Source organism: Podarcis tiliguerta (genome assembly GCF_965153285.1).
Source record: "Podarcis tiliguerta genome assembly, chromosome: 4".
Taxonomy (NCBI): domain Eukaryota; kingdom Metazoa; phylum Chordata; class Lepidosauria; order Squamata; family Lacertidae; genus Podarcis; species Podarcis tiliguerta.
The window spans coordinates 80,122,549-80,148,924 of record NC_139537.1 but is presented as its reverse complement, the minus strand read 5'-3'; the positions used below and the strand labels follow the sequence as shown (position 1 = coordinate 80,148,924).

At 43.9% G+C, this 26,376-nt stretch overlaps 1 protein-coding gene across 1 annotated transcript in view; it reads left to right on the top strand.

Moving 5' to 3' along the window:
* Window positions 1–26,376, top strand: part of ITGBL1 (integrin subunit beta like 1) — a 137,426-nt gene that overhangs the window by 87,543 nt on the left and 23,507 nt on the right. The window lies entirely within an intron of this gene.

The following is a 26,376-nucleotide window of genomic DNA, read 5'->3' as shown; positions in this document are numbered from 1 at the left end:
ACAAAGCATTATAGCATTATACAATTCTATGGCATGGCCGCATTTGGAATACTGTACACAGTTATGGTCATAGAATCATAGAATCATAGAATCATAGAATCATAGAGTTGGAAGAGACCACAAGGGTCATCGAGTCCAACCCCCTGCCAAGCAGGAAACACCATCAGAGCACTCCTGACATATGGTTGTCAAGCCTCTGCTTAAAGACCTCCAAAGAAGGAGACTCCACCACACTCCTTGGCAGCAAATTCCACTGTCGAACAGCTCTTACTGTCAGGAAGTTCTTCCTAATGTTTAGGTGGAATCTTCTTTCTTGTAGTTTGTATCCATTGCTCCGTGTCCGCTTCTCTGGAGCAGCAGAAAACAACCTTTCTCCCTCCTCTATGTGACATCCTTTTATATATTTGAACATGGCTATCATATCACCCCTTAACCTCCTCTTCTCCAGGCTAAACATGCCCAGCTCCCTTAGCCGATCCTCATAAGGCATTGTTTCCAGGCCTTTGACCATTTTGGTTGCCCTCCTCTGTACACGTTCTAGTTTGTCAGTGTCCTTCTTGAACTGTGGTGCCCAGAACTGGACACAGTACTCCAGGTGAGGTCTGACCAGAGCAGAATACAGTGGCACTATAACTTCCCTTGATCTAGATGCTATACTCCTATTGATGCAGCCCAGAATTGCATTGGCTTTTTTAGCTGCCGCGTCACACTGTTGGCTCATGTTAAGTTTGTGGTCAACCAAGACTCCTAGATCCTTTTCACATGTACTGCTCTCAAGCCAGGTGTCACCCATCTTGTATTTGTGCCTCTCATTTTTTTTGCCCATGTGCAATACTTTACATTTCTCCCTGTTAAAATTCATCTTGTTTGTTTTGGCCCAGTTCTCTAATCTGTCAAGGTCGTTTTGAAGTGTGATCCTGTCTTCTGGGGTGTTAGCCACCCCTCCCAGTTTGGTGTCATCTGCAAATTTGATCAGGATGCCCTTGAGTCCATCATCCAAGTCGTTGATAAAGATGTTGAATAAGACCGGGCCCAAGACAGAACCCTGTGGCACCCCACTAGTCACTCTTCTCCAGGATGAAGAGGAACCATTGATGAGCACCCTTTGGGTCCGGTCAGTCAGCCAGTTACAAATCCACTGAGTGGTAGCATAGTCAAGACCGCATTTTACCAGCTTCTTTACAAGAATACCATGGGGCACCTTGTCAAATGCCTTGCTGAAATCAAGGTAGACTACATCCACTGCGTTCCCTTCATCTACCAGGCTTGTAATTCTGTCAAAAAATGAGATCAGGTTTGTCTGACATGACTTATTTTTCAGAAATCCATGCTGACTATTGGTGATCACAGCATTCCTTTCTAGGTGCTCACAGATTGTTTGCTTAATGATCTGCTCCAGAATCTTCCCTGGTATTGATGTTAGACTGACTGGGCGGTAATTATTTGGGTCCTCTCTTTTCCCCTTTTTGAAAATAGGGACAACATTTGCCCTCCTCCAGTCTGCCGGGACTTCGCCTGTTCTCCAGGAATTCTCAAAGATGACTGCCAGTGGTTCTGAGATCACATCTGCCAGTTCTTTTAATACTCTTGGATGCAGTTCATCTGGCCCTGGAGACTTGAATACATCTAAACTAGCCAAGTATTCTTGTACTATCTCCTTAGTTATTCTGGGCTGTGTTTCCTCTGCTGAATCATTTCCTCCAAATTCTTCAGGTCGGGCATTGTTTTCTTTATCGGAGAAGACTGAGGCAAAGAAGGCATTGAGGAGTTCAGCCCTTTCTGTGTCCCCTGTTTGCATTTCACCATCTTCTCCTCTGAGTGACCCCACTGTTTCTTTGTTCTTCCTTTTGCTACGAACATACCCATAGAAGCCTTTTTTGTTGCTTTTAACCTCTCTAGCAAGCCTGAGTTCATTCTGTGCTTTAGCTTTTCTGACTTTGTGTCTACACGTGCTGGCTATTTGTTTGAATTCCTCTTTGGTGGTTTCCCCCCTTTTCCATTTTTTGTACACATCCTTTTTTTTTGTACACATCCTTTGGTCATCTTACCTAGATGGCTTTAAAATAGGGTTAGACAAATTCATGGAGGAGAGGGCTACCAGTGGCTACTAGCCGTGGTGGCTACTCTCTGCCTCCACCTTTGGAGGCAGCAATGCTTCTGAACATCAGTTGCAGGAAATCACAGGAGGAGAGCGTGCTCTTGTGCTTGAATTCTGCTTGTGGATTCCCCACAGGTATCTGGTTGGCCGCTGTAGAACAGGATGCTAGACTAGATGGGTCATTGGCCTGATCTGGCTGTCGGCATTGGGGGATGAAAAGCCAGCTGGCTCAGCCCCAGCTGGAGTGTCTCCCCTCTCACCCTTGCCGCTGCGGAGATCCATCAGTCATCCTCTCTGACTTGCGTCTGTGACTGAAGCTGCAGAGCAGGCTTGAGCACGCATTACTCAGCAGTGTAAACTGCACAACAGATGAGGCTTGAGGCGTGGACACTATACTAAGCTACGCATTTATTATACATAAATCAGCGCAATGAAACCCAGGGACGCGGGTGGCGCTGTGGTTAAAAGCCTCAGTGCCTAGGGCTTGCCGATCGAAAGGTCGGCGGTTCGAATCCCCGCAGCAGGGTGCGCTCCCATTGTTCGGTCCCAGCGCCTGCCAACCTAGCAGTTCGAAAGCACTCTCGGGTGCAAGTAGATAAATAGGGACTGCTTACTAGCGGGAAGGTAAACGGTGTTTCCGTGTGCTGCTCTGGTTCGCCAGAGCAGCGATGTCACGCTGGCCACGTGACCCGGAAGTGTCTTCGGACAGCGCTGGCCCCCGGCCTCTTGAGTAAGATGGGCGCACAACCCTAGAGTCTGTCAAGACTGGCCCGTACGGGCAGGGGTACCTTTACCTTTTACAGTGCAGTGAAAACATGGCTTCTCTCCTTGCCCTCTTCTCGGAGAGACTGAAAACAAAAGCAATGGTTCCGCTCACGCCAGCAGTCTGTGCTGGAATGTAAACAGACATGTGACATGCAACAATCCACATATCTGCAGCAAAGGGTGGAATGGAATCCCCAACATCCTCCCCCATTACATGTAACCCATGGTGCAGTATTTCGGCCTAACTGTAACCGCTGTACATAAACCTAAAGTTGTTCCCTGTTAACAACTTTTGACAACAGATCTGCAGGAAGTTTGTTTACTGGCATGTAGAATACCTGAACGAGTCCTTTCTGGATACATTCCCTTATCTTTTTATGTAGGACCCAACTGTGTTGTTGTTGTTGTTGTTGTTGTTGTTGTTGTTTTACGGCTTAGTGCTGTTACGTTAACATATGAGAGTGCTGGAGGTGAAATAGTTAAACAGGTTGCCCAATCAGGACCCAGGGGGGTGGAGTCAGAGGGACTATAAAACCAGCTCTGGGATGGGCAAAGGGAGGAGTTCGTTGGGAGTTGGGTGATTGGTTGGAGTGGGAGTGAGTTGGGATAGAGTCTGTGGGTAGGTTGAGTTAGTGTAGCGAAATAAGCTGAGGCAGGAATAGTTAGGGGCTAGGAAGACAAGTAAATATCTGAGCGGTGGTTTAGTGAGTGAGAGCAGGTAGCGGAAGTTATAGGTCTGGATAGGCACCCCATGATTGTAATGGACCGATACTGTTTATGAAACCACGTGCTTGTTAAACTGCAATAAATAAACAGAAGTTTATGTTCCAATTTAACCCTGACTGGGCTCAGTATTGTACCAGGTAGGGCCTGGGTGGTGGCAGCGAGAAATAAAGTGCTGGCACAGGGATCAATAGATGGTGAAACGTCTGGGGACCCTGTGTGATCGCCACAAGTGCATGCAGATGATGAGACTTCTGGAAAGTTTCCTCTTGTCATTTCAATTTTTAATCTTAAAGAAAACGCCATGGTCTTATTCATGTAATATATCTGGAATATCAGGACTTGGAGTGTGTGAGTGTGTATATATAAAAGAGAGAGAAAATATATGAGAGAGGGAGAGTGTTATGACCCCTGTTGGTGTTTCACCTTCCCCAAATATGTTCATCTGAAGCTCTGAACAAAGCCAACATTTGTCAAAAGCTGTGCAATCCATTTCTTGCATTTTTGTGGCATACATTTCTTGTGTACGAAGCCTACATGCAGACAGTTTATATGCATGTAGGTTCTGCTCAGAGCTTCAGACCGATGCCTGGAAGGTGCGGTCAGCTGGTCCAATCTCTCTTTTTCTCTCTTTTCTCTCTCTCTAATACGCCACACATGGATACCCTCCAGATATGTCACACAAAGAGGGCCCAAGAAATTTGTCAGGACATGTCAGATTTTGCATTTGCTGTTCTCAAGAAAGGAGCTTTATTTGCTTGTGAAATGCATCACTGGAAAATTTTGCAGATAATAGCGTCAGTCATTTCCCTCATCTTGCACCACACTGTAATAAATGAATACTTTCATAAATTAATCAGATCACTCTCATTTCCCATCTTTAGAGATGTCAGGTTCTGGGGCTAAATGATCTGGAAATTTATGACAACAGGATGGCAAAACACTTAAAATTCCCTTCGTGCTTTTTTGGGGTATTGAAGAGGAGCTGGGGAACAGGAGGAAGGTTCTAGATTTTCAAGTATGAATGAAATGAGGAATTTCTGATTGCCATGCAACACTTTGACATTCAGACACTCCATTTCCGCCGCCACTCACCCAACTAATTCAGACACCTGTTTGTAACAGAGAAAAGGCTGTATTCAACTACCCAATTCTGCTGGTGGAAGCCAATGCAAGGACTATGACAACGGGACAACTCTAGTTCCTAGAGTGATGGAGTGGTGCTAATTCATATAAATATTATTTCAGCACTTTCCAATATTTTACTGCTATTTCCCCAAGTATTTTCTGCTACACATCCAGCTGCGATTCAACCACAGAGTGGATTCTCTGGTTGCTTCAAGCAAGTTTGTGGTTGTTTCTCAGAAGTTCTTGCTTTGTTTGCTTAATTTCTATTGTGTGTTTGGGCTGTTCATTTTAGCCTTTGATCGTCTAATATTTGGGGATGTCAGTATACACACAACACACACACACACATGCACACACCCCCACCCCAAAATCCTAATCTTTTGTTCCTTTGGCTGATTGAAGGATTCAATAAATTACTGTAGCTCGTAATGATTGTAAACGTTAAACACTATTTTTATCTAGTCAGCTGTGTTTAAAATGCAACAAGGGAGAAATCTATCATTCTCTCTTGGGCAAAAGCTTGGGAAATGCTTGACAGTTTATCATCTTTCCTCCTTCACATATTTTGTGAGGAGGAAAGATTATGCATGTGAGCATTAACCACACAATAATTACTGAATCAAATAGACAAATGAACACTATTTCTAAGAAAAGGTGTGCCCATAAAAGAAGAAGAAGAAGAATTTATTTCTACCCAGCCCATCTGGCTGGGTTTCCCCAGCCACTCTGGGTGACTTTCAACAGAACATTAAAAACAGAATAAAACTTCAAACATTAAAAACTTCCCTAAACAGGGCTGCCTTCAGATGTCTTCTAAAAGTCTGATAGTTGTTTATTCCCTTGACATCTGATGGCCGAGGCCATTTAGGGCTTTAAAGGTCAGCACCAACACTTTGAATTGTGCTCAGAAACGTACTGGGAGTCAATGTAGGTCTTTCAGGACTGGTGTTATATGGTCTCAGCAGCCACTCCCAGTCACCAGTCTAGCTGCTGCGTTCTGGATTAGTTGCAGTCCAAGCGGGAGATAATTAGAGCATGAACCACTCTGGTAAGACTGTGGGCAGATAGGGTCTCAGCCTATATACTAGATGGAGCTGGTAGACAGCTGCCCTGGACACAGAATTGACCTGTGCCTCCATAGACAGCTGTGAGTCCAAAATGACTCCCAGGCTGCACACCTGCACATTTGCCTCATTCAGGCCCAGGGAGTCCCCCACACCTGCCCGCCCCCTGTCCCTCCAAAACAGTACTTCTGTTTTATCAGGATTCAACCTCAATCTGTTAGCTGCCATCCATCCTCCAACCAAGAAAAGGCAAAGGGAAACCTTCTGGTCTCATATGAGGTGTTCATAAAAATGGATTATTGCATTGACTTTTTTACTTTCCTCCACTTTTATAAATAAATGCAGGTTTCACATTCTGTTGTTCACAGCTAACTAAGCATGGGCCAGTGCAGGGATGGAAAATCTCAGGCTTGGGGGCCAGATGTGGCCCTCTAGGCATCTCTGGCTGGCCCTAGGCCCACAACCCCTCTGCCCAGGCCACAGTTTTTGCCTGACTCTGATTTTGTTGACATCCATCTGTCTCGAGACTTCCGCCTCTGGGGGTGAACACAAACTGCTGTGTTGTGGAAGTCCTGGACTGCCCAGGAGTTGCAGCCCAGTAACACCAGGACAGCCACAGGTTCCTCACCCCTGCTGCAGATTGTAGTAATTCACACTTGATTGCTCCGTCCCCTGGAAGTTTAGCTAGAAGATTTATACTCCACTTTTCTCATAGAAGCAAAGTAGCTTACAATTAATGACCCAGACATGGCATTCCTGATGCAAATTAACACTTAAACTCTCCCAGCTGCTTCTGCTAATGCTCTGAATCCTTTTAAGGCATTTCAGTTGTCCACAAACATTGCTGCCGGCTTTATTTGCCTTTGTTGAGCTGCCTCCAGAGATTTCGAGTCCACTTTGGCCAATTTCATCTGAATGTCTGGCGCTTTATAGAAAATCACCAAGGCCGTGAGACACTCCCATCCCTATCGCTAATTGCTTCCGTAGGACAATTTTGGTACACAGATGAAAACCTATCTCCCTCCCCGCAAATAAAATGCTCTCTAAATGGCTGGGGCTGGAGACAGCAGTCCACAGGGCATCCAGAATGCGGCAGCTAGATTGGTGACTGGGAGTGGCTGCCGGGACCACATAACACCAGTCCTGAGAGATCTGCAGTGGCTCCCAGTACATTTCCAAGCACAATTCAAAGTGTTGGTGCTGACCTTTAAAGCCCTAAACGGCCTCGGTCCTGTATACCTGAAGGAGCGTCTCCACCCCCATCGTTCAGCCCAGACACTGAGATCCAGCACCGAGGGCCTTCTGGTGGTTCCCTCAGTGCGAGAAGTGAGGTTACAGGGAACCAGACAGAGGGCCTTCTCGGTAGTGGCGCCCACCCTGTGGAACACCCTCCCTTCTGATGTGAAGGAAATAAGCAGTTATCCTATCTTTAAGAGACATCTGAAGGCAGCCCTGTTTAGGGAAGTTTTTAATATTTAATGCTGTATTGTTTATAACATTTGATTGGGAGCCACCCAGAGTGGCTGGGGAGACTCAGCCAGATGGGCGGGGTATAAATAATAATAATAATAATAATAATAATAATAATAATAATAATAATTAATAATAATAATAATAATTATCTATCTCTGACTCTTTGGGAGACTCTGTTGAGTCAGGAGAGTCATCAACACCACTGAACAAGGCAGGATGGGCTGATCTGATGTCCTCCCTTTCCCCCACCACTAAGATTTTGTAGTTGAAGAGAAATGACTGTGAATTGTTTTTTATTAAAATACATTGGGACCTGCATTTGTGTCTGGTGTCTATTTCTCACTCCGCAATGGTGTATGCTGAATTAGGGCAACAACAGTAGCTTGGTTCTCAGTGACACACCAGGCCAATCCTTGACTTAGCAAGACCACAAGAGCGAGTGCTGGTTCTAAGAAAGGAGATTACAGACACTTTGCAAATCCCTGGTTGTATTTTTGTTGCAGGGGGATGGAGGAGGAATTCACAGAAAATAGATTCTAGAGCAGACTCATAGGTGGATCATGGAGTCCAGAATCTGCAGTCCTGTGGATCCCTTTACCAGTTTGAGGGCTCCAGCTCAGTCTCCCCCCCTTTTTTTTAATCCTTAAAAAAGCTTTAGAAGAGGTCTTTCAGCCACTCACAGCCTGGAGTAGCTGGCATGGCATGGCATGCTTCCAATGGAAAGAGCAAATCTCTCTAGGCGCAACAAGTCTTGATGACATTCCATCACTCTCAGAGGGCACTGCAAGGTGGGGGGACATGGTTTCCCCCAGGTAAAAACTGGGTTGCTGTTTTCCTGCACAACTCCCTCTGAAACTGTTTGAATTTGTCCTTTAAAATCCATGCAGGAACATGACAGACCTCATTCCATTCCATCTCAGTAACAAGTTAAACTTTGGCTCAGCATGTCAGATGGGGAGCATAATGAAGCTCTCTCCTCACTAACCACAAGCTGTAACCAGTATAGCAAAAGGGATCAGTGAGGAGCAAATCGGCTGTGATCTCCTCTCCAGGAGCCTGCACAATTGCATGGGCTCAATAAGTCAAGGTCATGAAAGAAGAAGAGGAGGAGGAGTTTGGATTTGATATCCCGCTTTATCACTACCCTAAGGAGTCTCAAAGCGGCTCACAATCTCCTTTCCCTTCCTTCCCCAGAACAAACACTCTGTGAGGTGAGTGGGGCTGATAGACTTCAGAGAAGTGTGACTAACCCAAGGTCACCCAGCAGCTGCATGTGGAGGAGTGGGGAATCGAACCCAGTTCACCAGATTATTAGTCCACCACTCTAACTACTACATCATACTGGCTGTGTGTATGTACACCAGTATGTACACCTAACCATCTATTTCAGGGGTGGAGAACTTGTGGCTCTCCAGCTGTTGTTGAACATCAGCCCAACCCAGCATGACCAGGGGTCAGAGATGATGGGAGTTGTAGTCCAACAATTGGCAGACACAGCCAATCCATGCCCCTCAACCAAACAAACCATAAACCAATGCCTAACCGCAAATCTTGCCTACGCAGTAGGCAAAAACCAAATGGCCCCAGCCAATCAGCCAGATGGACAAAATTTCTACTGGGCCCCTGCCCCAAAGCAGACGACCCCATGACAGGCATAGCAAGGTCAAAGCAAACAACCCTATTCTAGGGAGGGAGGGACGGGCAATCCGATGCACGGTCGAAAAGAGGAAGCCCTAGCCTCGTGCAAGGAGTTTTAGCATTTCTGGCTGTCAATCAACAAATGGCAACATTAACTTCTTCCCAACAACAAGGGAAGCCCCAATCGCATCAATGGCCAACGATCAATTAGCCCGCCCCCCAACTTTGGAGTGTCCTGGCAGCCCCCACCGCAACACGTGCTCTCCGTGAAGGAGAACACACTTTACCTGATCCCTGATCTATGGAGTTGCAGATGCCTGGGATTGAACTTGCGACCTTTTGATTGCAAAGCATGCACAAGTGTGTTTATCCCTCCCCCGATGCAAACGCAATTGCTATGTATTTGCAAAAGCATTATCATTATTAGATCTGTACAGATCTGCAACCACTTAATACAGCTGCAGCTGAAATAAGTTAATACACTGTGGCTGATTTTGCATACATTTGCATTTCTCATTTGCCTCACTGAATGTTGTTTGTTGTGCTGCAGAAATCACTGCCTGCCAATCCTCAGTTCCCCCCTGTTCTTAACACCTGGCGTTTGGCCTAAGTTGTGTTTTCTAAGAAGTGAATTGCACTGTGTGAAATGAATTTTCTGGATACGTTCAGGTGTATCATTTATCTACGAGACGAAAGTGCATAGTTTCTTTTTGGCTATAAACAAGACATTGAAAATAACAGTTATAATTGGTGATGGATTTATCTTGCGAGGCAAGGTAGATGAAAAAGGGTCATTTGTTTCAGTAGCAGTGTCAGTAATGAAGGTTTCAAGCAAAATATATATATTAAATTCTGTCAGTGTGATCTGTCTGGTCTCAAATTACTCACTCCCATGGGGAGGATGCTCAATCTCTCTATTTTTGCTGCTCTGCCAGCCACCCCATTGCTCATGTGGTTGTTGACCCTTTTTCTTCTTCATAACATCTGCAGCTCAAAGTGGTTCTTGTCTGCAGGATGACGAGAATTGATCTCCCCAGTCCTGGCAACGAGATGAATGCCTGGCAGTTGCTTAAGTGGCTTGGTCTATTTCATCCTGGAGCTCAATTTCTATCCCTTTTGTCTTTTTAAGATGCTTTGGGCTTTCCTTCTGTACATCAGGGGTGGGGAACTGCCATCCCAAGGCTAGAATGTGGCCCCTGATCCTTCCAAACTGGCCCTCAGGATCCCCGCCTTTCCCCCACTGCAATCAGTGTATGCCATTTAATGTCCTGAGGTAATATTCCTCAAACCACCATTGAAGTGCTCGCTGATCATCTTCAGCTGCAGCTCAGGGTAGCCAGCTCTTTTGTTTGGGAGTTCTCATTTCTTTTTTTTATTGTTGTTGTGTTTTTTTAAAGTTGTTATTTTTTTTAAGAGCCAGTGTGGTGTAGTGATTAAGAGCGGTAGACTCGTAATCTGGTGAACCGGGTTCGCGTCTCCGCTCCTCCACATGCAGCTGCTGGGTGACCTTGGGCCAGTCACACTTCTTTGAAGTCTCTCAGCCCCACTCACCTCACAGAGTGTTTGCTGTGGGGGAGGAAGGGAAAGGAGATTGTTAGTCGTTTTGAGACTCCCTAGGGTAGTGATAAAGCGGGATATCAAATCCAAACTCTTCTAAGTTATAGACTACTCACATTATGATGTATCAGACCAGCGTACAGATAAAATATAAAACATGCACCAAAACTATCATAGTTCTTAAATGACAACTCAACACCACAAGATGATCGGTGGAAAATAAATAAAATTTCCATGCTGAAAAGAATCTTAAGTGTGCTTCTGAAAGACTGGCTTGTTGGCGCATGCCTTATCTCTAATGTTCTCCTGACAAGAGGAGGCTTCCAGAATGTTGCTGAGAGGCCTTTTCATTCCTTTCACCTAAATTTATAATAAGTTAGGTGAATTATAACTGCTTCGTAGATTAATTCTAACGGTTGTGCTGTATACTACATCCAAATTTCACACAGAGCCCAGCCTTTTTGTTTTCTTTTGTTCTCCCCAAGTCAGCTTGGTACACAGAATGTTCCAGAATATTCAGCTGCAAACAAGCCATGGTGCTTGCAGAGCCACTGCCAAGATCAATGTGTTCTTTTTGGTGAGTAGCCAGGGGATTATTATTTTTCTTATTTACCAAGCCAACAGTTCCATGAAAGGAGGCTGAGGTGAAATTGTGATGCCCTGATAAGTGAAGAATGAATAATAATTTTTGGTGCTACAATATGCTCCATTTAAATTGGTGGCACTGCCTTCAGGTACATGTCAGAAATGGGCCCGTAGTAATTTTGTGCTTAGTGATGGGCAAACCACCTTAGGCTGATTTTGTGATGTCTGAAATTACCTGAGGTACAGTGTCATACTGTGTATTCGTGTATGTCTGTGGTATACTTTTATTCACTGAGGATGATACACGCTTCCAATTTCATTACTCGAATCTGCGTTTCCTTAAATGTAAAGCCTGCATGCACTCTCTCTCTATTCTAAGCAGGAGTACTAATTCTCTATTTTAAAGGAGAATTGTATATATTGATATTAGCATAATAGTTTCGGGTTGTTCCTATTACTACCAGCACTACTACAATTGCTAATCCATAAGTGTTATACATATGTATTTGTCTGTCTTTCAAGGAAAACCCCTGGAGAGAGAGACAGCCTGAAATGTGTTGGGTTGATAGTCAATATTTACTAGCAACTCAAGACACGGTCTTTCTTTTGGGCGGTTCATTTGATAGTTCCTGCAAATTTATTTACATGGCTCTCCATTGTTAACAGGCTGATTTCCCAGCAACCGTTGATGCCCAGGGCTGATTCATTAATCGTCCCATATTTGGAGCCAAGGGCCTTAGGAACAACAGAGCATCAACACAGCTCCATATTAATGCTGCTTTCATATCACCGAAATTGGCTTTAAATGGCCTAAGTAGATTGGCGGACCCACAAATAAAGAGTTTGTAAATATCTTCTTCCTCCTGCCTATTTTCCCATTACATGTTAGCCTGGGCAGACAGGCAAGAGTCCTGGACTTGCTTGCTTTCCTGCTAATTGCCCATCCAGTCAGTGCACTTCTGTAACCCCACAACGAGAAATCAGTTCCTCCACAGGAGAAAGAAATATGCAAAGGCTTTTCATAAAGTATGCCATACTTCTTAATGACTTTTAAAAAACCCTGTTCTCCCCATTTATATCAAATCTAAATCCTGCACCTTAAATTGTGACATTTTTAATGGGTGGTCTACATGTGAGTACCTGCATGTGTGCAGGCAATGGGTCGGCCATGTGTGTAAATGGGCTTAAGGATCTGTGGTTGTGAAGGGGGACTGAGTAAAGAGTGTGCAAAGAGTAAATAAACCAGATATACCTTACCTACATGGACCTCTTTTCATTTATTTGTAGCACCTGTCAGCTGTCCTTTAGTTTAAATATAAGCAAAAGCTCCCAGACTATCAATCTAGAAAATTAAATGGCAAAATAAAACAAGGGAAAAAATTAATGTTTTTTTAAAAGCCACAAAAAACAGAAACCAGCTGTATCAGTTTTAGACCCAGACAATGTTTTCCCAGCGTGGAATTCTGGACTGGACCTGCTCAACCTCTGGATGCATTTGCATCAGTTTCCCTTCCACAACTGTGGAATGATCCTGATTCCCGAAATTGGACAGGCTGCTTCCCTATATCTGAGGCAACCAAATTGTGACACATCTAATCTAAGGTTACCAGATATCCCCGTTTCCTGGGGGCAGTCCCCGGATTTACAAATCAGTCCCCCGACAAAATCCTATCATTCCTACTGAAGTTGAAAAATGTCCCCAGATTCATTGAAAAATATCTGGTAACCTTAATCTAATCACCTTCTGCCAGCTCTGGTGGTGGTCTTGTTGGCACCAGGAAGAACTCAAACCTTTGCCCAATTACCTGAGCGAGCCATTTGGTTCCATAGTGTCACAGGGGCTTAATCATGAAAAGCAAATTTACATAGAAAACAATATATGCTGCTTAGTGAGAATATTACAAGAGAAGCATACACAGTGGGCTTAAAAGTCATATTATTGATTGGTGGCAGGGGTGTGTGCGTGTGTGTGTGTGTGTGTTAACGCCACGGCATCCCATAAAGGTATAATGGTTGTTTAGTAAAGTAGGTTAAAAGGAAAATATATTTGTCATTGGAAAAACAGCTAAACATCATGGTATTCAGTCGAGCTTTAGATCCTTAGCAGGATGCAATCAAACGCAGAAACAATAATGAATAACAAAACAGATATCAAATTTATTCAGTTAAGCTTGTTGGCATCTGTGGGTTGTTTTGTTTTGTTTTTAGATTTAAAAACTATCCTAACCAAAAGTATTTTGAAAATAATCCTTCAAGTCAGGGACCCAAGGTGTTAATATTTAATCTGTACATCCAAAATTACTTCAGTTTTCCATAATTTGAAGGTTTATCCATTGGAAAATGTTCCAGATTTAAAAAGGCTCTGCTCATCTACATTGAACTGACTGGTGGTGGATCGCTCAACCTTTTAAAATGGTTATTACGGAACTTGACTTGTGGCCTCTGAAATGGGTGTTTTCTCAAGGTATTTCATATGCATGTCCAATCCCATGGTATTATAGGCTCCCATAGGTATTTTCTGAACTCCTGTGAAAAATGAACAGTCTGTGAAAAATGTACTTAGAAACATTTCACCCTGAGTAGTAAGGCAATGCATTTATTCCTAGACAAAAAATCATGGGGCTGGTATCATTAATCAACAAGTCAGATCCACAGTGTGACATCATCTGTTGCCATGGAGTCTTGTCCTCAACAGTCTATAATTGCCAAGTAATATTCATGGTTGCTGTGCAGGCAAATCACTTCATATTGTTGTCTGACAATTATACAGTTTATGCTGTTGGCCTTTGCTTGAAAGAAGAGAGTGTTTAAAGCTTTCAGTGGGCATGTTTGTGGTGCGAGCCGTGAAAGGTGGGCTGCTGCTGCTGGTGGTTGAAAATCTTTTGGAAATGTACTGCTAATGAACAACAGGTTAAAATGGGAAATGAATAAGGTTAACATTTTGGTGATTAAACTTCCACAATGCATTTGACATTTTCTGGTAAATTAATCTGCAAATTACATATCTCTCTGTGGAATTAATGCTATGACTCATTACATGGAAACTCATGTGTGTGTGTTTTTTTAAAAAAACAAAACAAGGAAGCAGTCAATCCTATATACGGTGCAGCAATCAAGTGAATTAAACTGCAGATGATTCAGGAGCCAAACACCTTCCCAACATTCCTCTTGTCTGCCCCATGCAACACCCTGCCGTTTTAAACCACTGTCCCAGTGTCAAGTGACTTTGCTGCAAGGGCCCCCACACTGTGGCTAGAATGACATGGGTTTGGAGGATGAACATACATGTGGAAGGGAAGGAGGGAGGAAATAGAACAAGGAGCTTTAGGATGGAGGTCAAGGCTAATAGTACCCGGAAGCATCTAAGACTGAACTCCTACACGCACTTAATTGGGAGTAAAAGGTGTTCACCTTTGTGAGACTTAGGGAGCAACCCAAACCCAAAATCTGCCAGAATGAGGGGTTTTCTTTTAATACATGGATTTCTGGCTGTAGTTCCCCTATCCCAGCTCAACCAGGGTTCAGCCAGCTCAGCCAAGTCCTGGAAAGGGGGCGTTCTGGGAGGAGGGGCAGGGCAGGGCAGAGAGAGTTACTCCTGCTACAAACCCTGTTCAGCTCAGTCACATAACCTAGCAACCCAGTGAAGGTTACACTGGCCCAAAGGGGCGATATACACCAAACTCTGTTTTGCATACTTTTCTTTCCTCTGCCAGGCTCAGTACAGCAGTACCTCGGGTTACATACGCTTCAGGTTACAGACTCCGCTAACCTAGAAATAGTACCTCGGGTTAAGAACTTTGCTTCAGGATAAAAACAGAAATCGTTATCCGGTGGTGCGGCGGCAGCAGCAGCAGGAGGCCCGATTAGCTAAAGTGGTGCTTCAGGTTAAGAACAGTTTCATGTTAAGAATGGACCTCCAGAACGAATTAAGTACTTAACCCGAGGTACCACTGCAAATGGCAGTAGCTCCACTTCTGATTGGAGTTTGGAACAGGGCAATTTACACTGGCATAATTTACCTATATAAACATATCAAACCAACTTGGGGCTGCACTGCCTGCACATATCATGTGGCCCTACAGATGAAGGAGGGGGTCTCCTAAGTTCCCCAAGGGGCTCCCTTCCTTTGGTGAGCATAGCACCAGGGACACTGAGACGTACAGGCCATTACAGTGGTGCCTTGGGTTACAGACGCTTCAGGTTACAGACTCCGCTAACCCAGAAATAGTACCTCGGATTAAGAACTTTGCTTCAGGATGAGAACAGAAATCGCACAGCGGTCGCACAGCGGCAGGGGGAGGCCCCATTAGCTAAAGTGGTGCTTCAGGTTAAGAACAGTTTCAGGTTAAGAACGGGCTTCCAGAATGAATTAAGTTCTTAACCTGAGGTTCCACTCTACCTTCAAAATGGGAGTGCCTGCAGCTGGCCCATACATGTAGACCTGCTTGTGGGGGGGAGGGGAAGGTTGGTGCGGTGCTGGCACAGCAGCGGGTGCATCAGATTGGATCCAACTCTCCACCCACACTGCACTTTCCCTTCAGTGACCTCCATGTACGGAAGCCTGGTGAGCAACAGCACCCCATCCCACTCGGATATAACCAGTGAATGTGTATATGGAAGAAACGACATCAGTTCAAGGAAGTACATTGCTTCTTTCAACATATCATGGCCTGTGGACTCTTGAGTTGTTTTTGCTGCAACGGATTAACAGGGCTAAAGGGGTCCCTGACAATTAGGTCCAGTCGTGGCCGACTCTGGGGTTGCGGCACTCATCTTCCTTTATTGGCCGAGGGAGCCGGCGTACAGCTTCCGGGTCATGTGGCCAGCATGACTAAGCCGCTTCTGGCGAACCAGAGCAGCACACAGAAACGCCATTTACCTACCCGCTGGAGCAGTACCTATTTACCTACTTGCACTTTGATGTGCTTTCAAACTGCTAGGTTAGCAGGAGCAGGGGCCGAGCAATGGGAGCTCACCCGTTGCGGGGATTCGAACTGCCGACCTTCTGATCGGCAAGCCCTAAGCTCTGTGGTTTAACCCACAGTGCCACCTGCGTCCCTTATTAAGAGGGCTACTCCTCTGGAAATAGTTATAGTGGTAAAAACCTTGTAATTCTGAATTAATCCACAAGGATATTATCTTAAACCACAATCTCACGTAGGGTGTGTGTTTGTGTTAATAAACAGGGTTGAAATGCATGCACATTGAGCTATAATCATGTAACCTAATCATTATAACCTAATGCAGCAAGGTTGTTTTTATAGATACTTACGAAAACTCCTCTTGTCCGAGGCAGATCAGCATTATAATCACAGGCTACAAGGATTGTCACCTTCCAAACTGGTGCTGTTGAGAGCAGCCAGATGGAGCAGGCATGACATCTTGATGGCGGCGATAGCAGATGTCAACAAGTTAGATGTCTGAAAAGCAAACGGCAGCTGTGGCTTTTTGCCAGTTATTTGCTTAAGAGCATGGGGGAAACATGGGGAAGATAATTCAGATGAGTGCTAATGTTTGTTAATTGCTGCAGAATCAGATGCTGGGTTGGTGGAGTAGTTCTTCATCGACTCTTGAGTAGAGGAAGGTTCCTCTTTCCTACCAGTGTGTCACATTTGCCATATGTCATTGACGCAATTAGGCAGCAGGGTGCTAGTCACAACCCACTATAATTAAGACCGCATAACATTTTATTATTTTTATTTCATTCATAACCTCCTTACTTTATCACAATTCCTAAAATGCTTACTATCACGGAGCATAAAAACTTCCTTTTTTGCTTCCACTTCTCAACTCATGCATAATCCTAAGTACAGTCACTTAGAAATCCTATTGATTTCACAGAAGTGGCTTAGGTCAGCTGCTTAAGAAGAGACTTTGTCCAACAAATAGCTCTCAGATTTAAACAAGAAAATGGTGCCAACTTAACAGACCATCAGTGTGATGGAGGGAGGGAGTGTGCACAGCTTCAATCACCCACCTGCTGCTCCATCCCCACCTCCATGACCCCCCCCCCACCATGTATTTGCAGAGACTGAATGTCTCGGTCCTATCTATGCAAATGCTTAGGTGTGCATAAGTGACAATGACATGCTTGGTTTCCCTAACTTAAATGAGGAAATCAAACATACGGTGTTCACCTGTACACATGGAATTACGTGAACATTCCCATACAGTGGTACCTCAGGTTAAGTATTTAATTTGTTCCGGAGGTCCGTACTTAACCTGAAACTGTTCTTAACCTGAAGTACCACTTTAGCTAATGGGGCCTCCTGCTGTTGCCGCGCCGCCAGAGCCCGATTTCTGTTCTTATCCTGAAGCAAAGTTCTTAACCTGAAGCACTATTTCTGGGTTAGCGGAGTGTGTAACCTGAAGTGTATGTAACTTGAAGCGTGTGTAGCCTGAGGTACCACTGTATTTCACCCCATGCATGGTGTAGATGGAGACAGTGCCCTGGTGGGCAGGGAGGAACCCTTTCATGTGCTGGGCTTGATTAGGGAAAATGCATCATTTGATGTTGCCCCATGGTTCCAACATGTTCTGGCATCACACAAGAAATGCAGCCTAGGGAGGAGAGGGTCACATATGCAGCTTCTTAGCTGAACCCAAGCTGATCTTGAACCCTACGATTAGCAGGTGAGGCCTTGTTGGTGCTGCCACTACCGATGCCTGACCACTTGGCACTGACCCGTGACAAGGCCTTTTCAGTGGTGGTTCCTCAATTGTGGAATGCCCTCCTTAGTGAGGGGCACCTGTCTCCGTTAATATTAACTTTCAGGAGGGATTAAAAAATATTCCTGATCTTTGGTGGCTGAAGAATGTTGTTCCTTGTAATCCTGAGATTAATGGATGGAATAATGTTTTTAAATGATTAAAAAAGAACGTTTTTACTTGTAACTGCTTTTAATTTTTTTTAAAAAAACCCAGACACACCTGTAATTTGTTTTAGAATGTGTTTACTGTTTTAGAATGCCTTTGTTTTAAATTGTGAGTCTGTTTTTGGAGGAAGGACAGGATATAGATAAATGTGGGACAAAGCAAGTGGGTTTCCATGTGAGACGAGGTTGGGAGGGGCGGAAATTTGCTTCTTATGTCAGACAGTGAGATCACTGCCGCAAGTTGCAGGTTTAGCTGCAACTCTGAAGGTGTCCCTACCTGCGTGCCTTTGCTTTCTCCTAGAACTAAACAGCTGCCATTCATTCTGAGGGGCTGGGCATTTGGGGTGCTGTTGTCATGGATGCAACTGTGTGGGGTTACCAGTTACCTAACCAGTCTGCTCAGCAGTCTCCTCACCCTGAAGACTTAACTGTGGCACCGAAAAGCAGGAAGAACTTTTCTTGGTTAACTTTAGAAAAATGCATAGATTGCAAAGTGGTTGCATAAATTAGTATACCGCCCCCCTCCAATACCAATAATAGCATTAATCATGAATGCATTTGTATCGTATCAGGCGTAGCCATGCATCAGTGCATACTGGGTAGCTTGTTTTCGTATGAAAGCCTTTTCAGATTCTAGCATTTTGTGACTGTGGAGAAACCTGATTTGATACCCTGTGGTTCTTCATTGATGACAGATAACTGTACAGAAGGACAGCCCTGCACAAACCCAAGAGAGAAATCACATTTTCCATGCAGCTGCAAACTTGCTTCTGTGAGCAGCTGGTGTTGGCTACCCGATCCATCTTTGCTTAGTGACATAATAGGGAAAAGCAGTGTTATCCATCTCCAGTGTGCAGGGCAAAAGCTATTTAGAGGCTTAAATGTTCAGTGCCACCAAAGCACTGGAGACGGAGCTCAAACGAAATGGAGAGTGCTTGTTAAAGAGGCATTTGCCAAAGTGGGGAAAACCTCCCATTTTTGCAGTCTGTCAAGAGGTTTCTTAGGGAAACTTGTAGCAAATGGTGGTGGGTGTGCAAATTACTTTCCTACTTTCTTTGTGCTTTTTTTTAAAGTTGAGAGAACACCCATCTTTTTGCATATATTTTTTCAGATCAGCAGTCCAAATTTTATCTATCCACTGCATATTAGTTTAGTTGTTAGTACTGTACATATCTTGTTGTTTCGATTACTGTTGTATAGTGCTTGTATTTCAGACTTGTTGCTAGCCATCCTTGGCTCTGGTGGGAGGAAGGGTGGGATATAAGCATGAAAACTAATGAAAAATAGTACAGTCATACCTCGGGTTAAAGTTGCTTCAGGTTGAGCATGAGCAGAAGCGGTGAATTGCGACCTGTGCAGACACGGGTTGCGTTCGCTTGAGGATGCGAACGGGGCTCCGGAACGGATCCTGTTCACATCCAGAGGTACCACTGTACATCCCAGGCTGACTTAGCTCCTCCCTGCCCCTGGAACACTTTGGGGTTTCTGTTGTTGGCATTTGTCCATCTCAGAAGACAATGTAGGACTGAGCCTTTGGGCGGGGGGTGAAGTCAAATCATTGGAGAGTTACAGGCCCTGCTGTGGCTTTGGATACCAAAAGGGGAGAAGCAGGTTTTGTAGTAGCTGGGGAAATGAAGGCGTTCAGTTGTCCTGCTGCAGATGCACCATGGCCTTTCTTTTCTCTGCACTCCTCCCAGTGGTCATTCCTCCTCTGGTCACTGCTATGGATGTTGGACCTGACTGCCTGTCTCCAGGCACTGCAATTGTCTATAAGGAATTCCCACATGGTGAGGTTGATGTTGCCATCCTTCGTGACATGTTTGCAGGCATCTTTGGTTTGGATTGCGGCCTCATTGTAGTTCCAGGTGGGAGGAGTTGGTGGCTATCAGAAGGATCTCTCCCACCATCGCAGGTAGTGGGGGCGGGGAGGGTGGAAGAAGGAGAAATCACAGCCATGGTCTCACTACCAATAACAAGCTCTTCCCCAGCTTGGCACAAATTCTTCTCTCAAACTCCCAATTTTGAGTGTCATTTTTGCCAAATTGAACTGAAAGTTCAAACCATCCAACTTTTGACTTGGCTCTACTCTTAACCTGTTTCCCAAACAATAGCAGTGTTGGTGCCCGCTGAGACTACCTGGGGAAGGCATAAAACAAAATATCACCAGTGAGAAGGCCTTCTCCTCAGTCGCCACCCAAGTAACCTTCTTTTCAAAGAACACCCCAAGAAGTGGCTCCAAATGTAAATCCTGGCCAGGTTTGTGTGGGAAACGTGCTGAAGCTTGAGGGCTTTAAAGGTCGAAAGCAGAAACACGCTGGGCCCTAATGAAACTATTTCAGTATAGATATGAATTCTACGATTCCATGATACAATCAAGCCAGCGTGATCCAGTTAGCTATAAGCCATCATGTTCTGAGCTAGCTAATCTTTCTGAACAATTTTCAAGGACAGACTGCATTGTGGTAGATCAAATTTACTCGTCTTTTACCAGTAACCTCCAAATTCATGTCGTATTTGGTGGCATTTTTCTTTTGGGAAGAGACTCACATGGCCCTATGTAAAAGGTCCAACGCATGCTATCTGTTGTATTTATGAGAGTACTTAAAAACCACCACTCCTAAGGTGTTGGCACAACAGGAATCTCAAGAGAAGTCCCCATTTGGTCTGTGTTTGTCTTTCAGAGCCATGAGTTGAACGAACTCTGTTTACATCTGTTCTCTACTTCTAGGGTGTAGTGTGTTGGTGTACCTCCACTTTTACGAACACTTTACCAGCACATTCTGAGCAATAAAGATCTGAATGTTTTCCTTATTATTTAGACAGAGTCTTCTAGATGGGGGGAGGTGACTTCCAGGTAGCTCCTAAGAACGCTTTGACTTCCTCTGCCCCTTCTATTCTGCATAGTAAGCTATTATTTTATTTCTCCCTTATCCCCCCCCCCATTTTATTTCATGATTTCTTCCTCCCAGTGACTTATACAGGCTGAACTCCCACTCTCACACAGCGGGAATACGTAAGAATAAATGCTCATAAATGATTTGGGGACTTGTCTCCATGGAAGCAAATTTTACTCCTGCCGTGCGCAATGACATGAGGATAAGATTGTAAACTAGGCTGCCAAGTCCACGTGGTGTGAATTAGAAAAGGAGCAAGAGGGGGCGGGGAAGGCATCTAGCTTAAAAAGCTGGGTACAAGGCAGGGCCACCCACTTCCTAGTTCATCATATATTAGTCTTTACAAGTCCCTCTAGGATGCAAGTAGTTCAGATAAACGTATGAATAATGCTAGGATGTGTGTCAGTTTTCTTCCGATTAATATTGTAGATGTCATTAGAACATCCTTATCCACATATGGTAGCACTGTATGTATACAGGGGGAAACTAGTAAAAACATAGTACAGTTATAGGAATATCACTGGAGGCCAATTACAAAGGCTCCATTAGGTTTATTTAGGAATATTTAAACTATGCTTAATTTGTTCATAATTTATTGGTTGGAACTAAGATTATTTAAGTGGGCGGCTGGGGTGAAAATGCAAATCTTTGCCTATTTCAGCTTGGTTAGACACAATGTAATCACCCCTTTGCATCCTCTCTACAATTCAATCCCACTGGCTTGCACTGCTCTGCAAGAGTTTACTGCTCCCAGCACGATCTCTCTGTTGGCAGTGCATGAGCTTTCACTTGACGGTTCTCTCACTTGCTTCCTGGAGCAAATAGCTGCTTGGGAGGGGGGTAGGATGTTCACCTGGAAAATACCACAAGGGAAGGTGGGAGTTAGACCTTTTATCTCTTCTACACTGTGGTTGCAATCTGGTTTAAGGCACCCAACCGCTGCTATTTTAAAAAGTTCCAGTGACAAAAAGCACCATTATACATGTCTCACCATGTTGAATTTGACCCCGAAGTTGAAGCATTTATTGTAGTCACTCAAAGGCCTGCTTCTTACTCTTAGCTCTGTGGGGGAGAAGCTGTAGAATTTCACGATGATGATAAAGATGCACTCTGCGCATACTCAGATAATCGCTTCTTTGCCATAGAGTTTCACATATCCCAGGTTTGGTACTTGTTTTTGGAAGGGATGGAGATTGGGATGAACTTAACTTGTTTGAAAACAGTGTCCGATTATTCACAAACAGTCCGATGTCCAGGAAAACATTTTTTGGCACATCACAACTTTTTAGATTTCAGTTTTGTGTGCACTTGCCGGGGAACAGGGCTGCCCTGGGAGGTTTTGCTGCCAGAGGTAAAATGTGAAGTGCTGCATCCTAGCACCTTGGCCTCATCCTCCACAGCCACCGCCACCACTGTGCTCAGGTGTACCAGCACTATGGTTGATTCTCTAATTATTTGGTTGCAAAGCAGATAATGAATCATCTCGACAACCTTTAAAAGCTGAAATTGGTTACAGGTATTAAATGCAAGGCAAAACACCCACAATGCTCTGATCTAGAAAATGGCACCCTCTGAACATTTAGATGTGTGTTCATTTTGTGTAACCATTTATTTGATATTAAAATGGCGCCCTCTGAACATTTAGATGTGTGTTCATTTTGTGTAACCATTTATTTGATATTGCCATCCAGACTTGTAATGGAAATTGAATACGTGCCCATATGAACTGCACTGAAGACCCAAATACGGAGACAATATTCTCTAGAACAATGGGTAGCCTTTGTCTTAGTTCCCAATCTGTAAAATTGGGGTAATACAAGGATACGTTCAAAATTGCAAAGCACTCTGTTACTGTGGCAACAGGCTTTGGATCTGTTGTATAGATCAATAGACCAATGTTGTAATTTGACCCCAAATGCTTTATGTAAAACTGAAATTTCCCCTTCGTCCCTTGTTGCAGCTGAGAAAGTATGAACTCGGAATGAAAAGAGTAGGGAAAAATCTGCCCATTATAGGAATGTAAAGGAAATTATGGTGTTTCTGTAGGAACACTTATTATTATTATTCACTTTTTCTTTGACATTTTGCAGGCTGTAGAAAGGGGCAGAAATTCCAATAAATTATATACTGTAGTTCAACTTCTAGCACACGGTATTTAAATCAAAACTCACAGTTTACAAAGAAGCTTTTATTATCCTCTGTAGGCATCTGCAAATTGGTTCAAATACATGTAATTAATGGTCCCAGCATTGTGGGTAAGTGTTATATTCAGTGTAACTCTTTGCACCAGTCATTTCAGCAGCTTTCCTCATTTGTTAAATAAAAAAAAAACCTGGACAATAGTGAATGGCAACATAATAGCATCATGTGGTGTGTACAATAATGGGCCAAAATGCCAATGTCCTTACAATCTGTCCTTAAGCAACTTGAACATCTGTGGGTGGAAATAATAACTTTGGCCTATCTAAAGAGTGTAACGTTTTCTTTCTTTTGCAGAAATAAAACTCTTAGATTAGTATTTTGAGCCTTTGCATTTGTCTAGCATATTTTGGATCCAGAATCAACATACTTCAGAATGACAAATGTATTATGTGCATTACATTCTGTGAAAAATGAAACTTTCGCTAGCGGTAACCACTCAGAGCATCCGACTGGGGGATCACTGCCAGAGAGAGTCTTTGGGGATGGAAAAGGTTCTCCATCCCTGGTCTCTTTATCATACAAAATGGAACGAAAAGTTTAGAGAAGAAAAAGTGTGATACTTTTAGATCTTCACTGCTGTTTTGTTTTAGTGATCCTCCTCTAAAAAAATGGTACCAGGGCCCTGGGTTTGTCGGTGGAAATTTCTGGTGTGGAATCCATTTCTCGTGCCTGGGGTATGTGAATTCTGTCCCTTAACCTAATGGTTAAGGGACATTCTCACTTGTTAAGGGACATTCTCACTTGGTTAAGGGACATTCTCACTTTGATATCTATGGCAAGTCTGCAGAGTGCCTAGGATATTCATCCTTTTCTGAACAACATACGAGCATCTGAGGCACAGACCTCCAAGCACGCTTAATTACAACTTTTCTAAATAACACCTTTGCCTTTTTGCCAATAGGTGGCAACTGCAGAAACATACCCAGTGTTTCCCAAACTTGGGTCTCCAGCTGTTATTGGACTACAACTCCCATCATCCCTAGCTAGCAGGCCCAGTGGTCAGGGATGATGGGAATTGTAGTCCAAAAACAGCTGGAGACCCAAGTTTGGGAAACCCTGTGGTACACAATCTACAGGAAGGGGTTGGAGAGACTCTTGATTGATAGTCTGCAAGGCCACTGCCAGTCAGCATAGACATTACTGATGAACTGATGGTCTGACTCAATAAAACACTGTAAATACTGAGTCAGTTCCAAACTGAGCTGAGAGGAGTTTACTCACCTTTAATCTGCACTTCTTTTACTTGCCAAAAGTCCAGCTCTCACCCTCAAACGTTTTATTGTTTCTGTATGTGCTGTACTTTTAAAAAGAGCTGAGGATATTTCTGGTGTTCATTTCCCCCCTCTTGCATCCGGGTTGCTATGGTAAACCTATTATTCCGGGGAAGGGAAAAAAGCGTTGGTGAAAGTGTTGATCCCTTTTTCATTTTTTTCCTGTGATTTCCTCTAATTACTCAAATGATCAAGTTTGCGTTGAAAGTATGGTTATCGCAAGGCAAAGCAAGAGAAAAGGGCCAGGCCGTGTGGGCCTGCTGTTATTTCCACAGCAGACACATTCAATAAAATAGGACAGCTGCTGAAATTATCTCCCTCTGCGTCCTGAAAATGGGCTCTCCTGTTTTGTTGTTGCTGGGTTCTTTTCTTTGGCCCAGGAGGCCAGCCTCTTTAATAGAGCGACCTGGAATTTAGGCCTGTGCTACGCGACTAAGCTTTTTTCTGCCCGTCTGTCAAGCAAATTGGCTACTTTTGAGGGGGTGAAAGATGGGGGAGGAGGTGAATTTTTCTTTTAAAAAAAGATGGTGACAGATGTTATAGGGAATGGTAGAATATACTCCACACTTCAGAAGAAAAAAGAAACAATTGAGTGGATTGGCTTCAAGTCTTTGTTATTTGATGAGATGTAAACTAGGAATTAGGGACGCGGGTGGCGCTGTGGGTAAAACCTCAGTGCCTAGGGCTTGCCGATCGCATGGTCGGCGGTTCGAATCCCCGTGGTGGGGTGAGCTCCCATCTTTCGGTCCCAGCTCCTGCCCACCTAGCAGTTCGAAAGCACCCCTAAGGCCCATTGAGTCTGGTATCCTGTGGCCAACCAGATGCTTCTTCTGGGTAGCCCACAAGCAGGGCACGAACATGACAGCACTGTCCCCACTTGCAATTCCAAGCAACTTGTGTTCAGGATGCATACTGATTCCCTTGCCTTCAGTCTAAAGTGGCACAGCCAATTCTAAGGACACCTTGCTGAAGCTAATTTCACAGGTCTGAGTCCAGACACTGCCTGCTTGGGAGACAATATGGGAACCCTATGTAACCCTTGACCTTGACTTCCATGAAAAACAAAAGAAAAGCCATCCCGGATCAGAAAGAACATAAGAAAAGCCAGAGGCCCATTTAGCCCAGCACTCTGTTCTCACTGATGCCTGTGGGAAGCTGGCAAGCAGGACCTTTGTGCAACAGCACTCTCCCCAGCTTCAGCTCCTAGGAACTGGTACCCAAGGGCACCCTGCTTCTGAGGGGAGAGACTCCACCAGGCAAGGCCTCCTTCCACCTGCCTTGCCCCACCCTCCAGCCCTAGGAGTCCTCATAAGGGAGCTGTTCCTGGAGGAAGAACTGTGAGGGGAGAGACTCCATCAGGCAAGGCCTCCTTCCACCTGCCTTGCCCCACTCTCTGCTTCTCAATGTGTATTGTATTGTTTTATGTACTGTGGCTTGCTGTTGTTTTATTGATTATAGTTTAGATATTATTGTAACTGTTGAGTGGGTTTCTGTTTAACTTTTATATGTTGATATTATTATTTTATACTATTCTAATGATTGTTGAATGTTACTTTTTTGATGGAGGTTGCCTATTTTAAAGTTATGTTTTATTATCACATTTTTGTATTGCATTAGAATGTTATAAGATGTACATTTTTTGTTTCTTCAGCTTGTAAACCGCCTTGAGTATTGTAAGATAGAAAGGCGGTATACAAATTAAAAATGATGATGATGATGATGACAGTGAACATAGACCATTTCATTTCATTTCACTTTTAATTTGTATACCCGGTTGACAAGCAGAAGGAACAACGAAAGTCATCAAAGCTCACACACCTAATAACAGTATGATCCAATACAAAAAATAGCTTTGAAATAAACAACTCATGTCAAACAAAAAATATATTCACTAATCCATTTGAATATAATAGTAAACAATAAAATTAAATATCAGCAAATAATAATGAAACTTATCAGTTACAATAAAGAATTGCTAAACTCAGGAAAAGATAATGGCTAATTGCAATGCCTAAAATATCACAAAACATACAAACCCATGTAAAAGGATCAAATTGATAAACAAGGACACACTATCTATATCTATCTATATCTATATCTATA